At 38.5% G+C, this 12,110-nt stretch overlaps 1 protein-coding gene across 2 annotated transcripts in view; it reads right to left on the bottom strand.

The window, feature by feature from the left end:
- The window catches only part of LOC108765852 (Utx histone demethylase), an 85,542-nt gene that overhangs the window by 48,616 nt on the left and 24,816 nt on the right, over positions 1 to 12,110 (bottom strand). Inside the window, exon 1 of one of the 2 annotated variants that reach the window (XM_018514704.1) lies at positions 10,005 to 10,770. The exons of the other annotated variant lie outside the window; for it this stretch is intronic. The gene's annotated coding sequence lies outside the window, so the exon portion shown is untranslated. Of the gene's footprint in view, positions 1 to 10,004; positions 10,771 to 12,110 lie in introns of those variants that run through there. 2 annotated transcript variants of the gene reach the window in all.

Here is a 12,110-nt window from a genome sequence, read left to right as displayed (position 1 = left end):
AATTATTTTGATGGTCTAGCGAAATTATTTTCAGATCTGCATCTAGTTAAACTTTTAGATACTTTAGCAAAATCGTTCTTTCTATATCTATATTAAAGGATCACACAGAAAACCTATTCCTCAAATTAAATAACATTTTGTTATTTTTAATTTCCAAGCGTGTCAAAACATATAATTTTAATACAAAACATGTGGTTAAAGACAACACATAAAATTTATCTGTTCCTTCCTTCAGATCAAAATTCAAATTGCTTGGTTTCAAAGTAAACAGATTAATATGTGCACTTAGTAAATAATAAAATACATTTTTTAGCTAAATTAATACATTTCATGAATTAAATTGTTTCAATCAAATGAACGACATACTGAGTAGGAGTGACGACCTATAAGAATGATTATAATTAAATAACTAAATTGCAGGGTATAATCTCAGTTATTATGACATTCATAATTCATATTGACATTATGAATTTAATAGTGTAGGACGTTGCATATTAAATGTACTGTAAAATTTTTTAGTTTTGTGAGAAATGTAATAAAGCAATATATATTTTATTATTACGGATAATCGATTTATGTAGGTGTATGTACAATAATTGTTGAAAAGCACATAATTCTTTTGTGAAAGTACGCGCTCTAGTTTGTCCGATTTCTAAAGGCACAGTAAATTTGTGAAAACGTAGAAAAACAGTGTTCTACGTTTGCAAAATCGAATATAATGTAACAGAAACAATGGCATGAATTCTATACTGCAAAAAATGTGCTCTATAAATTCTTTGGAACGGAATCTCATTCTAAAGAGTGAAAATTAAGCCAATCTCGAAAAATGTCGCTCAATTTTCAATCTTTAAGAGTGAGATTTATTCTAAAAGTTTTAAAGAGTAATTACACTGAAAAAAGCTATTATACTATTGTTTTAATTAAAAGTAATCTTGTTAATTCAATAACAGTATTACGGAAACAAATAAAATTTTATTCAAACAAGAACATGATATATTTGTTTCATTAATATTATTATTGAATTAATAAAATCATCAATTAACATACTGCTGTTGATATAACATCATTTTTTCGATGCACGTATCAAATTAAACATAAAATATACAAATATCGCGAAAATTAGATATATCGCAAGAGTATTTTGCAAAAAATTAATTTCGCAAAAATTACATCTCTTATTTAATATTAAAATGAAACGTCAAAATGTACTGTGTGAACGCAAATATCACTTAAACGGAGAATCTGTAAGTTTTTATCCTAATTGACAACACAAGTTCCTTTCGTTCTGGGAATCTCAGTCTAGTCGTAGCTAAATCGCAGCAAAAGAGAACCGCAAAGCGATGCATCGACGCGACGCGACGGTCGACCTAAGCGAAGTTAGGTTTCAGCGCACAACACAAAGGGAAGAAGGGACACAAGGGCGAAGGAGGAGAAACGGGGGCGGAGGAGAAGGAGGAGAACAGCGAGAGAGTGCAGCGCCGTTCGAGGGAGGGCTGTTGAACTTTCAGGGTCACTCCCATGGGCCCCTCGCGCGCGGAAGAGAGAAAGCGAGAGGAAGACGAAGGAGGCGCAAGGGGGGCAGAGGGGGAGGGGGGAGAGAACGAACGAGAAGAAGAAGTGGCAGGCAGGTTGAAGCCCAACACGAAAACTCACTCCTAAACGCGTCTAAGGACGCGCGATTCGGGGACCGAGCAACGGATCGACCGACCGGTCGACCAATTCGTCTCTTCGGGCCCCCTTCGGGCCCCCTTTAGGCCCCCTTTAGGCCCCCTTTGGAACCCCTGGCGTTCACGATAGACGGCTAGCGTCGCGTCGCGTCGCCGTGCGTCGTCCTTCCCGAATGTGCGGCCGCTCACGAAAGCCCGACGCGCATTCAGAGTGCGAAACCAGTTTTCGGAGCCTCGGCAAGGGCCCCCGATTCCCTCCACCGAGGTCCCTCCCCCGAGAGACAAACCAGAGGCCGCGAATGCGAGCGCGAAGAGCGCGGTGAGCCGAACAGCGAAATAGTCAGGGTCGCGCGCGAAAGCGCACAAGAGATTCACTTTCGGCTGTCCTACTTCTAGATCCTACAGCTCTAGATGCACCAGAGTATAGTGCAACTTTTTATTTCAGCCAGAATCCACACTCTTCTATCGGCTACTTTCAAACGCCATTTTTGATCTAACGATCTATCATTCAATAAGCGTTTACTAATTCTGCGATACGATATAATTCTCTCTAGGGCAAATGTCTCTGGTAGCGCGAAGAACCGCCGTGTTCGCCCTGATAATTATCAAATATTAAACAAGGGCAAATTATGCTTACAAGAGCGCCGTAATTTATTCTTGTTTAATATTTTATAGACAGGGATAAACTGATATATGTTTACAGCGTGTGAGCGCGAAAACGAAACGTATCCCAGATGCGTACTAAAGTGGCATAAAACGGAACGCACCCCTACTAGATCCGTCACAAGAGTGCAAAAGGAAATAGGCGCTTGAACGTTTCACATACACGGAAAATCCGGGAAAAGTGAAAAACTGTATACTAGAGTAAATTACACGGCGAGAACGTTGACCTCGTCACTGACTCACTGAGTGAGTCGCGCTGCTGCTATTTTTATCGTTTACTTTCCTTTTAATCTCCCCGCACGCAGCTTGTCGGTATTACCCGCGAGTTCGAAGTTACTCCGAGTTCTTGTGAGTTTCGAAAAAGAGACAAGCACGTTCCAACGACGGTGATTCGAGGGCGATCAGACAGGATGGCGAGGCAGGAAGTTAACTGTAGTCGATGACTAAGTGCGAACAGGATTCCACGTACGTGCCGGAAACCGCCAGTTGTCCACGCAAAAGCGCACCTATACGTAAGCGAGAGGGGGAGGGGGAGGGGGATTGATAAGAAGAGATCGAGATAAGATCGCCCTCGCAATCTTGTTCGGAGGCCATGTGGCCTCACGGTAACGCAACGAGGGGGGCCCGTTTCTCATTCGTGCGAGCTCCGCGTTACGCCGCGCTTAGCGGTAAACGCGGCCTTCTCCAAGTCCACGCTAAATACAGAGGTCTCGGAATCCTCGAATATTTTTCTTCTCCCGAGGCGTCTCCTCGGCCGTCTCTAGATAATCTTTTTTTCTCTTGGCGGAGATAGTACCATTTAAAATATTTGTGTGTGGTGGCATATAATATATATAATAGCTCCGAAAGATATACTACAAAATGATAAATAAGGTTAAGGCTGTGTGGAAATTAAGTAAATTATGAATAGTTTCTATTATACCCTGAAAAAGATTCACTAAAAAACATTTACTTACAGTAAATAAATATATACTCGATAAAAAAATGATACCTAAATCTAAATGATTCTTGTACGAATAAATACATGTTTACATCTAGTAAATAGAATAAAAAAGATTATTAAATTAAATTCAATTTGCTTATTATATAAAGTCGCTTCTTTGATGAAAATTTATTATATTCGTAAAAAAACAAATTGTTTTGAGAACTACATGATAATTAGTTTTTCTAAAATTAAATTTGTGATAAATATATTTTAAGATTATTATCAAGAAGTTTTCTGTGTCAAAAATAATAACAGTTACTTAAAAGAAAGAATTACATTTCTTTTTAGCAGTATTTTCTGTATATGCGTATATGTGTGTATTGTTTGTACATTCTACATATAAACTTGTACAGTTGTTACCTTCATAGTTGATATCGCTATATAGATATAATTTTTCTCCAAGTGTATAATCTATCTGCTTTAGTTCTCGCTGCGATAATTACTATTATCAATATTTTCCTATGCTGTTGCTCTTCCTATTATTATTCCCTAGCGACGTCATCACTGTTATTGTACTTGGCATTCCTACAATTGTTATCGCGTCGAAGGCCCGTTATCGTACAGATAAGAGAGTAAAATCTCTTTTCCAGAATTTACACAATTTCGGGCGCGACGAGACGAGAGGGAATCTCTTTATCTTGGAGCGGGCGGCGTCGTCGAGCGATAAGAAACTCGAACGAAAACCTCGGTCGAAAGAACGTGCGAGCGTGCGTATGTACGAGAGAAGGACCGACCGTCCGTCGGTAGAGGGTCAACGACCGGCTCTCGCTCTCCTCTCTAGTACCTGTATCATCCTCATCTCTCCACCTCGGGCGGAACGCGCGCGAGCCTAACCGCTAGCGAACGAGTGCGAACGCATCTCCCTCCCATCCTCCTCCTCCTCCACCCCGCGAAACTAGTCTTACGCGCAAATTACTCCCGCGGGATTCCGCTCGAGCACTCGCACGAGAGATCGAACCTACGAGGCCATTTTAATTCCAATTCTTTACTCAAATCGAAAGTTTACAAGAATCAGCGTCGAATTCTCGTCAAGGGGAGTCGGCTTTTCAACATAAATTTGTTGACGTAATAATGTATTAACCCTATTACTCGCATGATTTTTTAACGTAATTATTCGCGTGTAGGATTATCTGAATCACGAGAAAAGAATACATTGTCAGAGTACTTTTTAAGAAAAGTTGATAATCTCTCTGAAGGAGGGATTAAGAGAGGGGATATCATTTTTTGCATTAAATATAGATTTAATAAAACAAAATTTCTAAAATATATGTAATTTTAATAATCTTTTTCAATTTTATGTTTTTGGTCTTCGATCACAATTATTATTGTATAATTAGCATCTGGCAATCACATATTTAAAATGGATATTATGCAAGTATTAACATATTGACTTTGATGAACAACGATCTATAAAATTTCATGCTTGTTTGGACTGGAAGTGGCTTTCGACTTTTGACTAGCGTAATTTTATGTTAAATGAATTATATATTGTCGGCGAATAATGAGTTCAAACTGGATAATTGACACTTAATAATTTTTATATATGGATTTAATTTAAGATGTATGTACTGGGGATGGTCAGATGGTGACCGAAACGTTTACGTAATAGAAAATAAAATATATTTTTGTGCTAATTCTAATTGGCGCTGTGGCTGTATGCTCTTTATTAATTTGCTTTTATATGTAATTTTGATTGACGATTCTTATTCAACATATATTTTATAAACATAAAATTTTAATTAATGAATTTGATAATTTAACAAAATTATTTTCAGATCTGAGTTTAACTAAATTTTTAAATACTTCAGCGAAAACTGTTCTTTCCGTATACATTTAGCAAATTTATAAGACTGAAGTATCCTGGACACCTCATGCTGCGAGTAATGAAGGGTTGACCACAATTTTTATCTCATATAAAGAATTTTTAACAAAAGTTTTCAAATAAAGACTAAACTCTCAAAATAAAAGGGTGAAATATGAACGATGCTGATCTGTGTGTATTAATATTTTATGCCATTTTATTACTAGGTATTTAACACTTCCCACGTTCTACTATTATTACACGATCCAATAAATCCTTACATTTCTCGTACGAAAGCAGCTCCTTTAGGAGGCCTCGCGCATAAAATGTAGGAGAAAGGGAGAGTGTGAATACTATATGGCGTAATTTCACACTTTTGCAGTTAAATCGTGAATGCAACTCGAAAGAGTGGCAATGGGAAATGAGAGAATCAATATAAATGCCAGCCGATAGAGTTAGAAACCTCGAGAGTCGTCGAGGTTAAGCGACCCGTCATTCCCCGCGGTTAGCATGCGCGCGCTATAACGTTATTCGCCCTAACGCGATAACAACTCGCGCGTTCTTAACCCACTGGAGATATCAATTCGCGAATGTATCACGCGTGTCAGCTGATCGGCTCTCGCGCCGGCCGGCCGGCCGGCCGGTCTCTTCGGCTGCTCGCCAATTGCCGATTGCGATCGCGGCATAACGCAATCGCGCATAATCGCCGATTAATAACTGTCATTACAACCGATGAGGAATGCAAATACGAAGCGAGCGAGCCGCTTATTTTTCTCGCGCGCGCTTTTCAATGAGAAAGCTATAATAAGCGATATGTCGATATCATAATTATAATCGAATCATGATTTAGAAGAAATTGCGTCGGTCAGTTTTAAATTATAAAATTGCATTGTTACAAATTAATGTTGACCTTGTTTCATACACTGAAAAAAAATATAGTCCATTTTAATAAATATTTAGTTGAATACATGCCAACTAAATATTTATTAGATATAAAGATATATATTTATTTGACACAAGAAATGTTAATTTCATTTAACAATTCTTTTTTTTACTAAACCAATATTTATTTACTGTAAGTAAATATTTAGTTGGCAGTATTGAACTAAATATTTATTAAAATTGACTATATTTTTTTCTCAGTGCGGCAAGTACCTACAAATTTCCAGTCACTTTTAGCACAGACTATACATTTGAGCCTTAAATGTAAATAATGAGTTCCCTTTTTAAAAACCAGTGATTCAATGCCAGTCTCCCCTTTTTCCAAATATTTAAACGTTAAATGCTCATCCAGTTAAACGAGATACCAAACGTATGTAATGAAAAAGGAATAAATCGGTTGTATGATTGTTAACGCAATCGACAATATTAAAAATAATATAATTAAAGAACAATTGTATTCGTAGATCAAATAATCGCGTAATAAAGTGGTAAAACAAATTCGTTCCTCCGCAATTCCCATCAATTAAGACTCGCTACGTATTCAATATAGCGCGATGCAATGTGCTCGTTTTTCAGAGATTTTCAATAGTACTATCATACATTGCAAATTCTTGTATTTGAAAGCTGCTATCTACTTCTTTTTACCGATATAATTTTAGTTATCTTTTTGTCCATCGATTTTTTTTATATTTTATACACGACCAAAATATCCACAAACAGTTTTCACACGAATTTTAATAAAATCTAAAAAGAGTCACGAGTGAAGTCCGATTTGAGTTTTTATTTTCTAACGCAGGATATGTCAGAAATACATTGTTTATCCTTTCTAAGAGTTTGGAACTCGACTATTAATAATTTTAATCTTATCCTCTCTTTTTTTTTCACGCACTTTTCTCTCTTCGATTCCGTCGCACGCGTCTACGTATGTGAACGATTCATCGATCTCGGGGGCACATCGGCGTACCGAGCTTTGACCGAGAAACAGCCGGGGGCCAGTGATCTTCAACTCGTTCAACAACACTCTGCGAGGTGGCATTGCCTGAATGCCATGGTCAGCGACCGTGAGGGATCGAGAATTTAAATTCTGCGCCGACTCCCATCGGCCCACCGTCTTCCTATCTCGCGGATCCTGCAGCACAATCTTGCTCGCGTGCAAAAAAAAATGAATGAAAAAACCAGACACCAACTCGGCGAGATCGAAAACCGCGCGAGATAAATTTTTATCGAGCCACTGCAGCTTTTGTGCAGATAGGTGTGAGCAGTTTATTCCCCTTGATTAACGTCATTAATATTTCTTTAGTAATTTTCTTATGCGCTGAGCAAAATTAAACGTAGCGAGTTAATTAAACAGAAAATAAATGCAAATATCTTGGATAGAAAGAGATATGTTAAAGATGTCAAAACGTAGGCCTATCATTATATATAACTTTTTACCCTTCTTAAATTATTAACTGTTAGCTTTTGAATTATATTAAAAATGGGAAACGTAAAAGTCGGTTGCGAAAGAAATACGACTCAAGTTTTTTTTTAATGCGTCAATCAGCTGACAGCTCGACGGTTGTGATAGTCTTCGACCTTTATGGTATTATCATCGAAAATCCATGACATTTACTTGTTGCATTTATCCAAACTCGAGTCACGGTAATCAACGACACCGTTAAATATCGCTTCCACCTCCGATTTCCGCCACCGCCTTTCAGTAGAAAGGTCAGTGACATACATTTTTATTAACAATTTACCACATTTTGAAATATCCAAGTATTTTAACTTGCACTCCAATTCATCTGTTAAACTTTAGTTATTTACGAAGATGATTTTGTGAAAACCGAAACGAGTTTGGAAGAAATGTATCTACTTGTTTGTTTTTTAAAGAGAAGCACAAATTCGAGCTCATTACTCTTTGTACATTTATGTTTAAATTTTAATTTAATTCTCTGAACCAATTACAAGTTTCTTATTATTTTTCTTATTATTTATTACACAGGTTGCTTACTTAGAGAAATGTTTTTTTTAAGATAGAATTTCAAAGAATATTCTTTCCATTTACGACTCGCGTGAGAAATACTCCGTGTACAAATTATCGTGATAACGGTAAAAGGATTTAACGGATCTAAAACACAAATGCCAAGGTTTAGAGTCGCGTTTCGATCCGCGGCTTCGGTGCTTCGGCTTTTATTCGCTATTTAGAGCAAGGCCTCATCAAGGCCATGAGAGAGCATAATGGCCGGAAGTGCGGCTTCCACGCGAAAACGTCATGTGCATTGCACTCGCCTCCTTCATTGCGATTACGAGTTCACATGAGATCCGAGGACACTCCTTTTATTAAGGGAAAACTATTTTTTTATATGAAATATTGTCAAAAACAAATTGTTTGATATAAAATATTGTAAATTTAAAGTATTAAAAATTATTATTAAAAAATATATACTTCAGAAGTGACATAACTAAAAAAAATTCAGTTTCTCAGAAAATAGGAAAAATTATGTTTCAACTTGACAGAAAATTACTGACTATACATAATTAAAAAATATCGACATAAAGAATATATTCTTGACACAAATTTTGTCAATTTCGTTTCGAATTATTTAAAAATGCCTATATTTTGTTGTAATAATTTTTACGAGATTTTTTTTATTATTCTTTTGAGTTACAACGATTTTTTGATAATTTTTTAATGAAAAATTAAATTCATACTTTTTATGATTGATAAAATAATTTTTACTTAATTCATTCATGAAATTAACTCGAAAATCACGTTTTGTGTCATTTTTTAAATAAAGGAGTGATATACTAATATTCGATGCTGGAATATCAAATTCAATTTGGGTCGAAAGTTTAAGTTGAATGTCGAAATGTAACGAATGGCAGTAATAAAATGCTCAATTTTTCGGGCATTCAGCTCTCAACTGTAAATTTAGTAAAATAACAATGATAACACGTGGCGAAATTTAGATTTTTGTGTTTGTCGAACAAGCACGTGTCATTTTCGTTTATCGGAACACGAACACACTCGTAGGTGTGTGCGTGACACTCGTGTGAAATGTATCGAAAAAACATTGTATCCCGAGGTCATTAAATCCCTGGTCGCGCGTCACAGAAAAGAGTATCACTTTCGTTTTCGCGCTAACCTGATATAGCTCCGATGTGATATATAACTCTATCGTGCGCTCTTAAAAGTGGAAAACGATGGGAAAGTACGACTATGAAGCAGGAAGATATTTCGGCACTAGGGCCCTACGTGACGGTGAACGAACGGAACGGGCGAGAGCGAGCCCTCCGTAGAGTTGCGCCCTGCGCGCATGCCGCTTGCACGGCAAAAGGGTCAAAGGACGAACGGCGAGCCGAGGGCGGTACACGAAAGCGTCGTCCCCGAGGCATCGATCGGAGCACTGGCCAAAAATTCGCGCGTTGCTCCGCTTCAATTCGATAAAGTAAAGAGAGCGAGCGAGCGAGCGAGCGAAAAAGAATCGCTATTTATTTGACACATAACAAATCACATAATCGCACAACAATGGCTGCGATCAGCCAATAGAGCAGCTTTGCGATTGTTGTAAGATTCTTTAATACGATGGATTATTTGCCCTTAGTTTCTCACTAGATATACTCAATGGTATTAAACAATTTTGCAACAATTACAAAACTGCTTTCTTTGCTGAACGTAACCAATATGTTTGATACGAGATAACAAGGATGGCGGAGGGAGAGGGCAAGGGCCACAGAGACAGGTGGCAAGGGTCACGGGAATCGCAGGCAAGTTACAAAGATCGGGTGCAGTGCGATATATAATAGTTCTAATCGGTGATAGATTTGACACTCGAACCACTGCCGTGTCTCCAGAAGTGAGGAACGCGTGACGAAAAAATGACGATCGCACGGCCAGCCAGTCAGCGTGAACTTGGAGCGATCGGCGGGACGCGACGCGCCGCTGACTTCACGCGACACTCACCATTTAAATCTCCCAGCGGCGGCAGCAGTGGTGGTTTAAATCGACGCGCGTCGTCGAGTATCAGTCGCCTCTTCTCTTTCCGATGCGCTCCGATGCGATAATATTATGTTCCACGCACTCCTTCTCCCCCACTTCTCCTCTCGTCCGCGTCCCTTATTGTTGTTATTACTGCTACTGTTGCAGTTGCAGTCTTCCTCCTTCCTCCTTCCTCCCCCGACGCGACGATGAGAGACGTTTTCAGCGTCTCATGGCCCCGACGATACTCCCCGACGTCGGGATTAGCTTGCTTGAGCGCGCGCTTTCCGGCAGTGTGTTATTGTATGTCATACAATAGCGTTTGAACACAAGAAAAAGAACACGAGCAGAGAACCACCGCGAAACGAGCACGCGCGAGTACTCGGAACGGGCGCACTCCCGTGGAACGTCCACCTCGCCGCCGTCCGTTGCGGCGTGAAGTTGCACTCCGATACGAGACCAACTTCTTGGCGGTTATCACGCGATCGCGATTTACGCACACGCCTCCTCACGGCACCCAGGAACTCCGGCAGTAATCGTGTAACTATTATTATGCTAGTGGCAGTGATGCGTCGTCGCGCGGGCTCGGGGGGAGGGGGAAGAGAGACGGGGAAGAGCGTGTGTTGTATGTATATATGCGCGCGCGCGCGCGCGCGTGCGTGTGTGTGAATATGTGTGTGTGTGAGAGAGAAAAAGAGAGAGCGGCGATAACGCACGCGGAGCGCGGGGAGATACCTCCACACGTCGAAGGCTCTCGCGCGACTGACGCGCCTGGTCGGCACGTAGGGCAAGTTGGGATTAGGAGACGGCATCTCCCCCTTCCGCGCGCGCCGCCAACTTCAGTCGGTGGAGCGAGGAGGAAGCGCGCATGCGTAGCGGCCCTGTTTTAGAGCAGCGCGCCGCGACACTCGTCGCCGAGCCACCGCCCGACGCGCGTTCACCCTCTTCGCGATGCGACGCGATGCGATGCGCGATACGCTCTATCGAGATGCACACTGTTCAGTTCGAATCATTTCTATAGAATCGTTCATCACTACTCCATATGTCGTTAATTTATTTAAATGATAGAGCTAAACTATTTAACTCTATTGTTTTAGTTAAATTCAACAAGAAATGTTTAACTTGACAATGTTGAAAATATTAAATTCGATTCAAATTCAGTGTATTATTTACCAACGTATTTACATACGTTAATATGAACGGTGTCCAACTTTGGAAGTAAACAATTCAACCACAAAAATGAATTGATTTACATATTTCCATAATAAAACGTAATAAATTGTTACTTAATTCAAGAGATTACATTACAATTACTCTTTTAATATCTAACAGTGTAAACAGTGCCAAAAACAGCTTGAATATCGATTCTAAAATTCTAGATTTGCATTCTTACAAATAAGGAAAAAACATGTGCTCACACATACTGGATGTAATGTAATATATGAAAAAAAATTTACTTTACAAGAAGATCCAGTTAGAAAATACATAAATTCGTATATCTCTTTATTAAAAGATATCAAACAATTTAATTTATGTTACATTTTTATTTTGATATTAAAATATGCTTAGTATTCATTGTTTTTTGTACAAGTTGTGTCATTTCGAGATTCTCAGAAATTAATTAATACCTTTTTTAATTTTAACATAAATTAAATGTCTTACAAACTCCGCGTCGGTAACTGTGTTACAGATTTTAATGTCAACTCCGAAGAGCTTTTGAAAATATAGAATTTTTTCATTCAATGCTTCTCGTGCTTGGAGAAATTTGGACATAAAAGGTGTGTTTTCTTTGTGTTAATATTTTATATTTAATTTTCAATAATTTATATTAGAATTATTTTAAACTGTGTGTGACTTTTTAATATAAAACGTACCCTATATTCTTTTAATTATACTTTAACACACATTGATACATATACCATGACGTACATATCATAATATTATAATACCTGTAACAATTCAGCTAGTTCAGATCGATAATGCTCCACTAGCGTAGCGACTTTAAATTATTATTATAGTCAAAAATATTCCACGTCCCAAACATTTCTAAAACTGTCTGGGACGCTCGGCTCTCATTTAACATAAAATCCA

This window comes from Trachymyrmex cornetzi, unplaced genomic scaffold (assembly GCF_001594075.2).
Source record: "Trachymyrmex cornetzi isolate Tcor2-1 unplaced genomic scaffold, Tcor1.1 scaffold557, whole genome shotgun sequence".
NCBI classification, from domain to species: domain Eukaryota; kingdom Metazoa; phylum Arthropoda; class Insecta; order Hymenoptera; family Formicidae; genus Trachymyrmex; species Trachymyrmex cornetzi.
This window is presented reverse-complemented; position numbering and strand designations above follow the sequence as displayed.